We start from the raw sequence: 9,151 nt of genomic DNA on the forward strand, positions 1-9,151 counted from the left end.
CAGGTGTGTCCCACCTGCTCGGGGGGACACTTGCTCTGTTCCAATATTCAGTCAGCTGGGAAAACAGCCCAGCCCAGGGCAGGTTTGTTGTTACTGCCTGAATTTGGTTTGCCTGGAGAAGTAAGATCTGCTGAAAGGAAATCTCCGTGAAAATGGTCCCTGGTGCTGGGGGTGAGCCCAGCAGACAGCTCAGAAACTTTGGGGTGTGTTAAACAGCCCAGGCCAGCAGGAACCACTGCTCAGCACTGAAATCACAACCTGATCCTGCTCTTATTGAAGGGGCTCAGTTGTTGTGTTTGAGCTGCTGGTTGAGCACACAAAAAACGTGGTGGTGGGGTGCCAGTGATAGGGGAGCTCGTGGAGAGGGGCCTGGAAAAGGCAGCTTCAAAATTCCAGCCCAAAGATTGCATCCCAGATGAAAACAAAACCCTGCCAGGTCAGTGCCCCTCGTGTGAGCAGGAAGAACCCAGAGATGTCAGGGGAAAAAGCCACCAAACATCATCCAGAGCCAGGGTGCCCCCAGCTCAGGGGACTTCTCCCTGTGACAAATATCCGGGGCCAATCCAGAACTAATGGGATTTCATTTTATCAATTGTTTTCATAGATGTTCTAAAATGTCTCCTGAGAGACTCTGGATATCCTTCCATCCCTTGTGGATTCCTGGAAACACTTCAGCATGGAACACGAGCAGTTCAGTGCTGGAACTGTGTTTGTGAAGGGAACGAGGCTCTGCTGCTTTGGGGTTAGACCACAAAGCCCCACAGAGCTCCCACAGCCCCTGGAGATGCCAAAAGCGCTGCCCAGACCCCCTGCCCTGGGCAATACCCAGCAAACTGTAGAAGGATCACTGGCATTTGGGCCCAGGGATCCCAGAATCCCAGAACAGTCTGGGAAAAGCCCTTTGAGCTCATCCCGTCCAGCCACCCCCCAGCACCAGGGTCAGCACCAAACACCACATCCACACGTGCCCTGGGCACTTCTGGGGTGCTGCCTGCACCCCTGCACCCTGATCCAAACCCTGCCTTGAAAAACATTCCCTGCATTGCACAGGTTCTTTCACAGTTCCCTGCACTGCACAATTTCCACTAACATTTCCCCTGGATTGCACAGGTTCCATTTTAAATTCCCTGGATTACACAGGTTCCATTCACAATTCCCTGCATTGCACATGTTGCATTCACAATTCCCTGGATTGCACAATTTCCATTCACAATTTCCCTGCATTGCACAGGTTCCATTAACAATTGCACAATTTCCATTCACAATTTCCCTGGATTGCAAAATTTCCATTCACAATTTCCCTGGATTGCACAGGTTCCATGTAAAAGTTCTCTGGATTGCACAGGTTGCATTAACAATTGCACAATTTCCATTCACAATTCCCTGCATTGCACAGGTTCCATTTAAAAGTTCCCTGGATTGCACAATTTCCATTAAGAATTTCCATGGATTACACAGGTGCCATTCACAATTCCCTGCATTGCACAATTTCCATTTCCAATTCCCTGCATTGCACAGGTTCCATTTAAAAGTTCTCTGGATTGCACAGGTTGCATTCACAATTCCCTGCATTGCACAGGTTCCATTTAAAAGTTCTCTGGATTGCACAATTTCCATTCACAATTCCCTGCATTGCACATGTTGCATTCACAATTCCCTGGATTGCACAATTTCCATTCACAATTTCCCTGCATTGCACAGGTTCCATTAACAATTGCACAATTTCCATTCACAATTTCCCTGGATTGCAAAATTTCCATTCACAATTTCCCTGGATTGCACAGGTTCCATGTAAAAGTTCTCTGGATTGCACAGGTTGCATTCACAATTCCCTGGATTGCACAGTTTCCATGGATTACACAGGTTCCATTTAAAATTCCCTGGATTGCACAGGTTCCATTTAAAAGTTCCCTGCATCGCACAGGTTCCATTTAAAAGTTCCCTGCATTGTACAATTTCCATTAAAAATTTCTCTGGATTGCACGATTTCCATTAACAATTCCCCTGGATTTCACAAGTTCCATTAACAATTGCACAATTTCCATTCACAATTCCCTGCATTGCACAGGTTCCATGTAAAAGTTCCCTGGATTGCACAATTTCCATTAAGAATTTCCATGGATTACACAGGTTCCATTTAAAATTCCCTGGATTGCACAGGTTGCAAGAACAATTTCCATGGGTTGCACAATTTCCATTCACAATTTCCATGGAACAGTTGAACAGCCAGGAATGTGCAGCTTTGGAGCCAGGAATTATTGTGCCCTCAATAAAAGCTCAAAGATCACCTCCACCACTGAGCCTGGGCATGCAGAGAGACAAATCCTTTTTTATTTTTTTTTTTTTTTGCCAGGGGAGTAGCTGAAATTACCTGGACATTTGAAGCTCCTTTTTTCTCTCCTAATAAAAGAAATATCATCACAGTACACAGATATATTTATATTTTTTAAAAAATCCAGAAGAATCCCACATTTAATTAAGCAAACTGCTTTTCTTTGTTGCTGACTGCTCCATTTTTCCTGGCATAATTTTCCCATATTTAACAATAATTATAAATCCCAACAAAGGAGGAGCATTTGCTCATTGCAGCACAAGGGATGATGGCAGAAGGATCCCCATGAGGTGGAGAGGAGAGATTCTGGCTCACTCCTCTGGGAAAGCTGGGTTTGGTTCACCCCTCTGAGCTGGAAAACCCAGCTTTTCAAAAAATAAAATCATAATCATGGAATCCTAGGGTTGGAAACGACCAGCTGGACATGAAAGGGCATCAGACCTGTGGGCCTGATTTAAATTAATTGGATCGATTTTAATTAGGAAGGAAACTGGCTCCGCATGGAGGAGATGGACAGGGAGGGTCACGTTTTGTGAGCTGGCCAACAAAACCTAAATATTGCAATGGGAGGGTATTAATGAAGGATTTGGTACAGAATTATTGGATTAAATTCCTGTCCTGGCCCTGATCCTGCTCAAGGCTCAGGAGCAGGTGAATAAAAGCCTGGTGCTTGTTTCTCCTGAGCTGTCAGCACATCTTATTTAATGACTGCAGGAGCAGATCAAGTGAAAAGAGCTTTCTCTCACACTTATCTGTCACCATCAAGCTTTTATTTCCTTTGTCAGCTGTGATTTCGAAGTAGCAGGAGCTGTGGACACGATTTTTGATTTATTCATGGTTCAGAATTATTATTTTTTTATCAAAATGCAGCTGCTTTTCCAGAGTTATTCATTTCAGGGCTGCCCCGTGGTATCTCAGATCCCACACACAAAGAAGGGAAGGTGGTAATTAATTACAAAAGCTGAGTGTGTCGTTTGCCTTCCCAGCTTTGATTAAAGGCTCTTTTCATCTCACAGGATCAGAGAATCCTGGAATGGTTTGGGACATAAAGGGACCTCAAATCCCACCCAGTGCCAGCCCTGCCATGGCAGGGACACCTCCCACTGTCCCAGGTGCTCCAGCCCCAGTGTCCAGCCTGGCCTTGCATCCCAAATGGAAGAACCTGAAGAAATCCTTGTGCACGAGCAGCCTGTCCAGGGAAATGGCTGTTATCCCAAAAGCTATCCCAAAAGATATCCTAAAAGCTATCCCAAAAGTTATCCCAGAAGATATCCCAAAAGATATCCCAAAAGGTGTCCCAAAAGATATCCCAACAGTTATCCCAAAGAATATCCCAACAGTTATCCCAAAATATATCCCAAAGGATATCCCAAAAGTTATCCCAACAGTTATCCCAAAAGATATCCCAAAAGTTATCCCAAAAGATATCCCAAAGGATGTCCCAAAAGTTATCCCAAAGGATATCCCAAAAGTTATCCCAAAAGGTGTCCCAAAAGATATCCCAACAGTTATCCCAAAGGATGTCCCAAAGGATATCCCAAAGGATATCCCAAAAGGTGTCCCAAAAGATATCCCAACAGTTATCCCAAAGGATGCCCCAAAAGTTATCCCAAAGGATATCCCAAAAGTTATCCCAAAAGATATCCCAGCAGTTATCCTAAAAGTTATCCCAAAAGATATCCCAGCAGTTATCCCAAAAGATATCCCAAAGGATATCCCAAAAGTTATCCCAAAGGATATCCCAAAAGTTATCCCAGCAGTTATCCCAGCAGTTATCCCAAAAGATATCCAAAAGATATCCTAACAGCTATCCCAAAAGGATTGTTGTGCCCACCATGGGCTGGCAGTGGTGGCATCGTGAGGGGACACCCACAAGTCACACACAGACACCCAAATAATCAAAGTGTCAGCAGCGCACCCCCAAAGGGACAGGGGGTGGCACAGATCCCTCCCAACACCTTGGGAAAATCGAATTCCGTCCCTTTTGTGATTTCTGCTTGGAACCTCAACAAACACGGGCGTTATCTGAGCTCAAACACAGCCTGGCACCCCCTGGCACAGCCTGGCACAGCCTGGCACAGCCTGGCACAGCCTGGCACCCCCAGCTCTGCTTCTGCCCCACTCCTGGAGAGAGTCCTGGGGAACGACTGAGGGAGCTGGGAAGGGGCTGGAGGATCCTGAGGGAGCTGGGAAGGAGCTGGAGAACTCCTGAGGAGCTGGGAAGGGGCTGGAGGATCCTGAGGAGCTGGGAAGGGGCTGGAGGATCCTGAGGAGCTGGGAAGGGGCTGGAGAACTCCTGAGGGAGCTGGGAAGGGGCTGGAGGATCCTGAGGAGCTGGGAAGGGGCTGGAGAACTCCTGAGGAGCTGGGAAGGGGCTGGAGAATTCCTGAGGAGCTGGGAAGGGGCTGGAGAACTCCTGAGGGAGCTGGGAAGGGGCTGGAGAACTCCTGAGGAGCTGGGAGGGGCTGGAGAACTCCTGAGGAGCTGGGAAGGGGCTGGGGAACTCTGAGGGAGCTGGGAAGGGGCTGGAGAACTCCTGAGGGAGCTGGGAAGGGGCTGGAGGATCCTGAGGGAGCTGGGAAGGGGCTGGAGAACTCCTGAGGGAGCTGGGAAGGGGCTGGAGAATTCCTGAGGAGCTGGGAAGGGGCTGGAGAACTCCTGGGGGGGCTGGGAAGGTCCTTTCCTGCCCCCACCATTCCAGGATTCCCTGAGCTCCCAGTGAAGCGCTCAAACCAAAAGCAATATTTTCCCTCCTGTCTGTTTCATCCCTGGTGTTGACAAACACCCGTTTGCCAAGGAAAACATTGGATAAGTGAGTGCAGATCAAAGCCAGAAATAAACTCTCCCTTCTCCCGCATTCCCAGAGGATTCCCAGGGTGTCACTCAGCCCAGCAGGTTCAGGTGGCCGCTCCTGCTCTCCCCCAACACAGACATTCCCTAATGATTGTCAAATTCAATGAAATAAAAATACTCACATCTGTCACTATTGGACACGAAATGAGCACACAGAACCTTGGGAAGTTCAAAAGGGAAAAAGAGCCAGTTTTATTCAAACATCTGGTGGTTATAGAATTCCAAAGGTGACCGTGGATTGGAGGATGGAATTACCACTTTGCTAAAGATCAATCAATCATTTCTCTCCACCTACAGAGAAATATGTAAACTGTTCTATTTCTACATGAAATTGTGTGGGAACTCTGACTCTCGAATGTGTAAACATTATCAGAAGGCTGAAGGAGTTTTATGAGAACTTTAACACTTTTCAAAAGAACTATAAAAGAAAACTTCACACTTTTAAAAATCAGGGCAACACTCAGATCCTCCTGACACCCAGGAATGTCCCGGGAGCCAAAAGAGTTGGGATAAAGGAGGGTGAGGGTTTCCCACTGGATGTGAAGGGAAGCACAGCAATAAGGGAATGAGGGCAAAGCCAAAACCATCTTTGTGTGGGCGAGGAGCAAAATGTGCTCCAGGACCTCTGGAGCCAAAACCTGACCTGAAATCCCCATTGTTCCGATTTCATCTCACCTCTGTGGGGCTTCTCCAGGTACCTGGTTCCAGAGGCTCTCTCAGCACATCGATTCACACTGCTGGGAATGTTGGATCCTCTGCTCTCAGTTTGCCTGAGGAGTTGCTCAAGGACTCGACTTTGGGGAGAATCCTCCGGAGAGAACCACTGGGAAAGCAACCTCTAATTAATTAACTCTGTTGGGGGACACCTGTCCTGGAAAAAAACTCACTTACACTGGAAAAAAAGTCTTCATTTCAACACAAACCTCATGGAAACGGTTGGTAAATCACTGGTAAATCATCAGAATCTTTAGTCTTGTCCTACAGCCACTCCTGGACATCATAGAAGCTGTTTAAATGGTGGTGATTACAGAGTCTGAGCATTGAACTCGTGTTTGATGCTGGGTAATTGTGGTTTTTCATGCCAGCAATCCTTCCTTGGGCTTTTCCAAGCACTGCCCTGAATTCCCAGGAACAGAAAATCAATTCCACTCCTCCTGTGCTCGGCTCTCAATTAAGTCAGGTCCGTGCTGGGAGCTCCACCAGAGCTCGTGGTCCGTGGAAAACCCACACAGGAGCAGCTTACCCTGGGCAGGCAGGGCTGGGCTGCATTCTTGTTAAATCAGCCATTCCCTTTGATTTTATCACCTCGTGATTTTCCCTCTCCAGGGAAGAGCAATGCAAAAATCCCGGGGAAAAAAAAAAAAATCCTGCCTTTTCCTTGAGTTGCCTCCTGCCAAGGGTGGCAGTGCCTGTCAGGGGATTTTGGGGCTGTCTTAAAACAAGTCAAACCTCCCAAAGAAACAATCACAACCCAAATTGTGCCCAAATATAACCCAAATTGTGCCCAAATATAACCCAAATTGTGTCCAAATTGTACCCAAATATAAGCCAAATTGTGCCCAAATATAACCCAAATTGTGTCCAAATTGTACCCAAATATAACCCAAATTGTGCCCAAATATAACCCAAATTGTGCCCAAATATAACCCAAGTTGTGCTCAAATTGTACCCAAATTGTGCCCAAATATAACTCAAATTGTACCCAAATATAAACCAGATTGTGCTCAGTATAACCCAAATTGTGCCCAAACTGTATGCAAATACAACCCAAATTGTGTCTAAATATAATGCAAATTGTGCCCAAATACAACCCAAATTAAACCGAAATTGTGCCCAATACAACCCAAATTGTGTCCAGTATAACCCAACTGAAATTGTGCCCAATACAACCCAAATTGTGCCCAAAGCCAACCCAGTTTGTACCCAAATAAAACCGAAATTGTGCCCAAATACAACCAAATGGTACCAAATAAACCCCAAATTGTACCTAAATATAACCCAACCTGTACCAGATATAACCCAGCCTGTACTCCAGCAGGTTTTTGTTGCAGCCCAGCAGAAATTCCTTCAGTGATGAAGCTCCCCCATCAGTTACAGCCCTTTGAGTAACAACTGATCCTCCACAAAATTCCCAATTCCTGCCTTCCCAGCTCCTGGAGGAGCAGCAGCAGAGCCAGTGCAGGGCATTTGCCCAGCCCCCATTCCACCTCTGAGCAGGCAGAAACCAAAAAAATCTGTTCTTTTTCTGAGCTCTCTCTTATGAAAACAAGGGAATTCTTCCCACTGACAGCATCCAAGCTCCTGCCAGGGAACAAAGCTGGAAGTGGCAGCAATAAATTCGCTGGCCCAGCTTATCTCAGAGGAGCAGAGCAGCACTGCCCTGCCCTGCTGGAAGCCAGGCAGGGAATGCACACCCACCTTTAACTGGGAATGGCTCCCTGCTTTCCATGTCAGGCTCTGGCTGTGGCTTAGCCAAACCCCCTGGATTTGTCCGTGGAGATGGATGAAACCAGTCCTGGTAGACTGGCAGATTCCAGAGGCTGTGTTTCAAAATGTTCCAGTTCTGCAGATAAGGCACAGCAATAAAAACCCCGAGAAATGAAGGAAGGAGCAATTGCAGCTGGGTGAGAGGGCAGGGAGGGAGCTGGGCTGAGGAGGGGGGACTGCAACGGGCACTGCTGGGCAAAAGTCAGCTGAATGCAGGTTTGGGGGTGTTTTGATTCCTCTCCATGCCAGAGGTGTCTTTAGAGCCAAAAGGGAGAGGAATAAATCCTGTGGGGATGGCTGAGGGAGCTGGGAAGGGGCTGGAGAACTCCTGAGGGAGCTGGGAAGGGGTTGGGGAGCTCCTGAGGAGCTGGGAAGGGGCTGAGCCTGGAGCAAAGGAGGCTCAGGGGGGACCTTGTGGCTCTGCACAGCTCCTGCCAGGAGGGGACAGCCGGGGGGGTCGGGCTCTGCTCCAGGGAACAGGGACAGGAGGAGAGGGAACGGCCCCAGGCTGGGCCAGGGCAGGCTCAGGGTGGGATCAGCAGGAATTTCCCCATGGAAAGGGGGTCAGGGATTGGCACTGCCCAGGGAGGGTTGCAGTGCCCATCCCTGGAGCTGTGCAGTGGGACAGGAGCTGCTGCCCAGCACTTGGGGTGGAGATCAGATTTCCACTGATGTTACCAAGCTTACAGAGATTTTTCCTGTACTAAACCAGCAGAACATCCCCGCTCTGTTTTTTCTTTAACGGGGACTGTTGTGAGGTTCATGCTCTGCATAAATCCCATCTGAAGAACACAAAGGGCTCTCTGTGACTCAACAAAGCTGGCCATGGGCTGGCAGCTCCTTGATGCTGAGATCTCTCTCGTGTGATCAGAGCTGCAATAGCATCCCTGTGTTGCCAGGCTGATGAAATATGGATCATTTGTTCATCTCCAGTGCCAGGGACTCGCTGAGCACAGAACGTGCCTCACAGCAGCTCCTCCAACTGCAGCCCATCAGCTCGGCCCAGCCCTCCTCTGCTGGGGATGGGATGGAGAAAGTGCTTCTGAAAAGAGCTCAGGGAGGTCACAGAAAAGCTTCCCCAATCTCAGAGTGCTCACCTGGATCCTTTACCAGGCAGCTCTGGGGATTCAGGTTCTGCTGGGGTCACAGACCCTTCCTCATCCTCATCAGTGCCTGATCCCTCTCCTGGAGAACCAGCGGGAGCTGCTGCTCTGCAGCCCCAGAGCTGCTTGAGGGGTGTGTGAGGGGCAGGTGTGGGGCTGGGGACAGGGAGAGCCCCGGGGGGACTGTGCTGCAGGGCTGGGATGGGGCTGTGCCCGAGGAGATGCCAGGGGGAGATGATGGGGGTGATTAGGATGGGATTTATCCTAATGCAGAGCCTAAAGACCCCAGAGCAGCAGCTAAATGTAAATAACAAATGATCCATTGCAGAGGATTAGCAGCAGCTCCTGCTCCCTCTGGGGGGGACAGTCCCTCGCT

The 9,151-nt window shown here is 48.5% G+C and overlaps 1 long non-coding RNA gene across 1 annotated transcript; it reads right to left on the reverse strand.

Moving 5' to 3' along the window:
* Nucleotides 1-5,871: 5,871 nt before the first annotated feature.
* LOC128791797 (uncharacterized) lies at nucleotides 5,872-8,409 on the reverse strand. The gene is made up of 3 exons (XR_008432147.1): nucleotides 8,360-8,409; nucleotides 7,604-7,748; nucleotides 5,872-6,008 (listed from the first exon to the last, which is right to left on the reverse strand). It is a non-coding gene; the product is annotated as an uncharacterized LOC128791797 (long non-coding RNA).
* Between the last annotated feature and the right edge of the window lie 742 nt (nucleotides 8,410-9,151).

The sequence above is a fragment of the Vidua chalybeata genome, chromosome 8 (genome assembly GCF_026979565.1).
Source record: "Vidua chalybeata isolate OUT-0048 chromosome 8, bVidCha1 merged haplotype, whole genome shotgun sequence".
NCBI classification, from domain to species: domain Eukaryota; kingdom Metazoa; phylum Chordata; class Aves; order Passeriformes; family Viduidae; genus Vidua; species Vidua chalybeata.